The 5,418-nt window shown below is 39.7% G+C and overlaps 1 pseudogene; it reads right to left on the minus strand.

The window, feature by feature from the left end:
• Nucleotides 1-4,927: 4,927 nt before the first annotated feature.
• LOC132692029 (small ribosomal subunit protein eS12 pseudogene) lies at nt 4,928-5,377 on the minus strand (annotated as a pseudogene).
• Between the last annotated feature and the right edge of the window lie 41 nt (nt 5,378-5,418).

Below are 5,418 nucleotides of genomic sequence, written 5' to 3' on the forward strand. Positions count from 1 at the left end.
TGCTGTACTTTTCATTATTCAAGTGCTGTTTTTTTTTTTTTTTAATGTTTATTTTTGAGAGAGAGAGAGAGCATGCATGAGCAGGGGAGAGGCAGAGAAAGAGGAAGACAGAAGATATGAAGCAGGCTCTGTGCTGTCAGCACAGAGTTTGATGCAGGGTTCAAACTCAGAAACTGTGAGATCATGACCTGAGCCAAAGTCGGACACTTAACCGAATGAGCCATGCAGGCACCCCTATTCTGGTGTTCTTTAATGGAAATGTACTGCTTATTTCTATAAAGGGAGTTTTGTTTTCAAGATCCTAAAATTCTGTTTTTACTGTCACGGTAAACATTGGTCTGTTTATATTCTTTTAAACCTTAAAATTAATATGGAAACCATATTAGACTTGGTTTGGAGCTTGGAAGTAATCTGATTCAACTTAATATCTAATTAAGCAGATATCCAGGTCATTTGTTTTAAACACTATCAATATAAGGGAGCCCACTGCATCACATAGCTGTCACTGCATTCTTTTTTAATATATTTATTTATTTATTTTAAGAGAGAACAAGTGTGCACACACGTGTGAGTGCGTGAAGGGGAGAGGCAGAGAGAGAGAAAGAGTCCCAAGCAGGTTCTGCATTGTCAGTGCAGAACCCAACTTGGGGCTCAATCTCACCAACCATGAGATCATGACCTGAGCTGAAATCAAGAGTCGGACATTTAACCGACTGAGCTACCTAGGCGCCCCACCTGTCATTGCATTCTTAAAAGAGCTCCAGGTGCTAGAAAGGTTTTCTTCACAAGTAATTAAAGTTGGCTTTCCTATAGGTTTTATCCATAAATTCCCGAAACTACAAAAGGCACATTCAGGCATCCGGAGTTATATTATCAAGTTAACCAGTAACTAGCCATGTGACATTGTCAGAATCATAACCACTTTGAGTCTCACCTTTTTGATTTATAAAATGAGGGGCTGCAGCATTGGATACCTCATATAGCTCTTAAGTTCCATGATTCTAGCAACTCTTTCACAGAATTTTATGATGCTTGAAAGTAGCTATCACATTCCTCCCCTACATTTATTTTTTTCCTATCCTAATGTCCTGAGTTCACTCAAGGATTCCTTTTGTGACATGGTTTCTAGCTCCTTCACAGCCCTTATTACACGTGCCCAATACATTCCAGATTGTCAACATGCTTAAAGACAGTACTCAGAACTGAAGAAAGTAAATGTTCTAGATGTGGTCTGAGTACTGAGTTCCATGTTCTAATCCTCCATTTTCCTTCCATTAATTTTTCCTGTGTAACAAATTACCCCCAAATTGGGCAACTTTAAAACAGCAATAAACATTTATTAACTCATAATTCTGCGGGTCAAGAATTTGGAAAGGGTTTGGCTGAGTGATTCTGATTCAAAGTTTCTCATCAGGTTGCAGTTAGGTCATCAACTAGGGCTGTAGTCATTTCAAGACTCAAGTGGGGCTGAAAGATCTCTTTTAAACTCACTCGTGTGGTTTTTAGAAGGCTGAACTTTCTCATGGGCCATTGAATTGAGGGCCTCAATTCCTCATCACACCACATGAGTCTCTCCATAAGACTGCTCACATCATGATGCATCAGACAGCTTGCTCACTCTAGAGCAAGTGATCCCCAGGAGGGAAGGAAGAAAGGAGGGAAGGAGGGAGAGCGACAGAGCATGCACGAAAGACCAGTCTCTTTAGAATATAATTTCAGAAGGAGTATCCCATCACTTCTGCCATATTCTATTTGTTACAATTGAGTCAGCAGGTCCAGTTTACAGGATTACACATAGACATTGAACATCAGAGGACAGGAGGCATTGGGGACTAACTGCCTACTTCAGTTGTGAATATCACTTTTCTATAAATGCAGCCTAAGATTGAATAATGGTTTTATGACAATGGTTCATGTTGAGCTTCTAGTCAATTAAAACACAATAAGAGGAGAACCTGGGTGGCTCAGACAGCTGAACATCCAACTTTGTCTCAGGTCACAATCTCGCCGTTTGTGGGTTCAAGCCTTGCATGGGGCTGTCTTCAGGTCCTCTGTCCCCTTCTTTCTCTGCCCCTCCCCTGCAGGCTCTCTCTCTCACTCAAAAGTTAAATAAACGCCAAAAAAAAAAAAAAAAAAAAAAAAAAAAAAAAACCACTAAAAGAAACTCACCACAAAACCAAAGATTCCATTTGTTTCACAAAGCAATTGGTTTTGCACTCTGTCCCTTGAATCTAAGGGCAAGAATTATATCAGACATTTTATTTCTTTTGTCTCTAATGCATTTTTAAAAAAAAATTAACCTCCTAGGGGCACCTGGGTGACTCAGTTGGTTAAGTGTCCAACTTCAGTTCTAGTCATGATCTCACCATTCATGAGTTCGAGCCCTGAGTCAGCCTTTGTGCTGACAGCTCGGAGCCTGGAGTCTGCTTCGAGTTCCGTGTCTCCCTCTCTCTCTGCCCCCCCTCCCATGCTCTCTCTCTCTCTCTCTCTCTCTCTCTTTCAAAAATAAATAAACATTGGGGCGCCTGGGTGGCTCAGTCGGTTGAGCACCCGACTTCAGCTCAGGTCACGATCTCACTGTCCGTGAGTTCGAGCCCCGCGTCGGGCTCTGGGCTGATGGCTCAGAGCCTGGAGCCTGCTTCCGATTCTGTGTCTCCCTCTCTCTCTGCCCCTCCCCCGTTCATGCTCTGTCTCTCCCTGTCTCAAAAATAAATACACGTTTAAAAAATTAAAAAAAAAAAAATAAACATTAATAAAACAAAAAGAAAGAACAGAGTCTGCTAAAACATTGTTGACTATTTTTAATTGGGTTATTTGCCTTTTTATTACTGAGTATATGGGTTCTTTATATATTCTGCATACAAGTCCCTTATCAAATATATGAGCTACAAATATTTTCTCCCATTCTTTGAGTTGTTTTTTACTTTCTTAATACTATCCTTAGAAAAAAAAAACTTTTTAATGTTGATGATAAATTGCTTTTTATAAAAAAGCCTTTGGAGATCTGGATCTCCAAAATGTTTTCCTAACACATAATGAATAGTTTCAAAGAATTTTATAGCAGGTAGGAAAGTAGTTCAAGAGTGTATTACAAGAAGAACACGAGAACCTAACTGATAATTAAAACAAGAAATATTTTGATGGCTAGGAAAGTAAATTTCACATAGTTAATATATAAAAGTAAAGGCTCTGTAATATATTTAGATCTCTTTTCATATGTGTAAATGCACATAAAGCAGATTGCAAGAAATCATTTTATAAACACAAGCCAGAGAAAAGTCTGTGCTTACCCCTAAAACTAAGCTGAACTGAAGGGAAAACAGAGGTGATTACTCACTCAGGTTAACGGACTGGTGTCTATAAATGACAAGAGGATATATTAAAGAAGTCATTAACTTTATATACTGAACTGTTGCTAATGATATTTTAATAAAAGTTGCTCTGGAAGTAACCCTTTCTGGCTAATTTCTCTTCTCTCTTTGGAATCTTTGGTAGTTAAAAAAAAAAAAAAAAAAAAAAAAAGGAAACCACTAAATTCAATATGCATCTGCAACTTTTACAACAGTTCATGTGGAGCATACAAAGTTAACAGCTTATAAATTCTCCTTCCCTCAAAAAAGAAAATGGGCATAAAGAAACTATGAATCACTGTTGTGGTCACTCCTGTTAAAATACTTCTTCAATATACTTTGGACTATTCATTTTCTTCTTACATATAAATTTTACCTTTCTCTAAATAAACACAAGGACACCAAAAGTCAGAGAAGGAACAGAATAGGAATTCAGGTAGGCAGATGAAGCTTAAGTAACAAGGGGGCTCTTACAGGTGAGTTTGGAGGAAGTCTCTTTAACTTGCGTCAGTTAACACAAGGCAGAAGGGCCAAATGAAGGCAGAAATGTATTCCAAGCAGTCTAGTCAAAAGAGTTCAGGACTTAAGCAGAGTTCAGGTAACAGATACAGGCAACAGCACAAAGCAGGATCTTAACACATTTTATATGCTTTATATGCTTCCTATTAAGGAAAGAACTTTATGTGCTTCCTGTTTTGTTTTGTTTTTAATATTTATTTATTTTTGAAAGGGAGAGACTGAGTGTGAGCTGGGGAGGGGCAGAGAGAGAGGGAGACACAGAATTCAAAGCAGGCTCCAGGCTTCAAACTGTCAGCACAGAGCCCAGAGTGGGGCTCTAACTCACGAATGGTGAGATCATGACCTGAGCTGAAGTCAAACGCCTAACCCAACTGAGCCACCCAGGTGCCCCTATGCGTTTCCTGTTAAGGATTCTCAAACCTGACCTGAGTGAGTGTGCAGTGGAGGTCAGTGGAGTAACTGGATGAAAGGAAGAGAATAGCAGCTTTTGACAGAAACGAATCCTGACAGGCCATTGAGGACTAGGTATCTGGGAGAGTTTAAAAAATTTTGGAGCCATGAATATTCTCCAGCATGTTCTCTAACTACACTGGAAAATACAGGATAAATTGAAAAAATCATTTTACCAGCATCTGGGGAAACGCAGTGTTGCCAAGTGGTGCTAACACTTAGTAGAACAGTTAGAACGTTTTGGCTATTAATAATGAATAAAACCCACTCATACTGTGAATAATACCCAAACAATAAGGAAACTTATTATGTCATGTAACAAGGGAGTTCAGAGGTAGGGTGGGCTTGATAGATGCAGTTCCCTAACAATGTCATTAAGGATCCAGTGTTTTTTCATCTCTTTACTTTGCTATCTGTTTACTTTGTAGCTCTTTGTCAAGAGCTTCATCCTTTAGGTAACAGCTTCATCCTCAGGCAATAAAAAGATTGTATCAGAAATTCTTGGCATCATAACCCAGGTATGCCAACATCCAGAGAAAGAATACCACTCTCAGGAGTGAGGAAGTATTTTTATTTATTTATTTGGAAAAAGAATCAACTTTTTTATTTGTTCATTTCTTGCATTTGAAGTATTCGTTGATGACATCCTTGGCCTGAGACTCTTTGCTATAGTCCTTAACCACCATACAACTGCAACCAACCACTTAATGGGGTTTTCCCTCTCTGTCTGTGTTACAGAAGCCTACCTAGCTTTCCTAGTTTCTTGTTGTCATCAACCTTAATTTGGTTGATCTGGTGTTCAGTACAACGGGGCCTCCACCAACTTGACATACATAGGGCCACCACAGTTGGATGCAAGCACACAAAGATGGGCTTGGCACTTGTCTAAGGCTTTGGCAGATTTGTGAATTCCACGTGCTAGGGCATCGTGGATAAAGGCCGTCTTTAGCACCTCTTGTAAAACAGTATTAACCTCCATTACGCCTCCAACAGCAAAGCCTTCCTCAGCCATGGCTGGTGTTGACTTATGGGTGAAGCCAAATCTTGACTACACTGGAGCACCGCCCCCCCCCCCCCCTCCCCACACAACCCAGCAGCA

Source organism: Panthera onca, chromosome B1, assembly GCF_046562875.1.
Source record: "Panthera onca isolate mPanOnc1 chromosome B1, mPanOnc1 haplotype 2, whole genome shotgun sequence".
Taxonomy (NCBI): Eukaryota; Metazoa; Chordata; class Mammalia; order Carnivora; family Felidae; genus Panthera; species Panthera onca.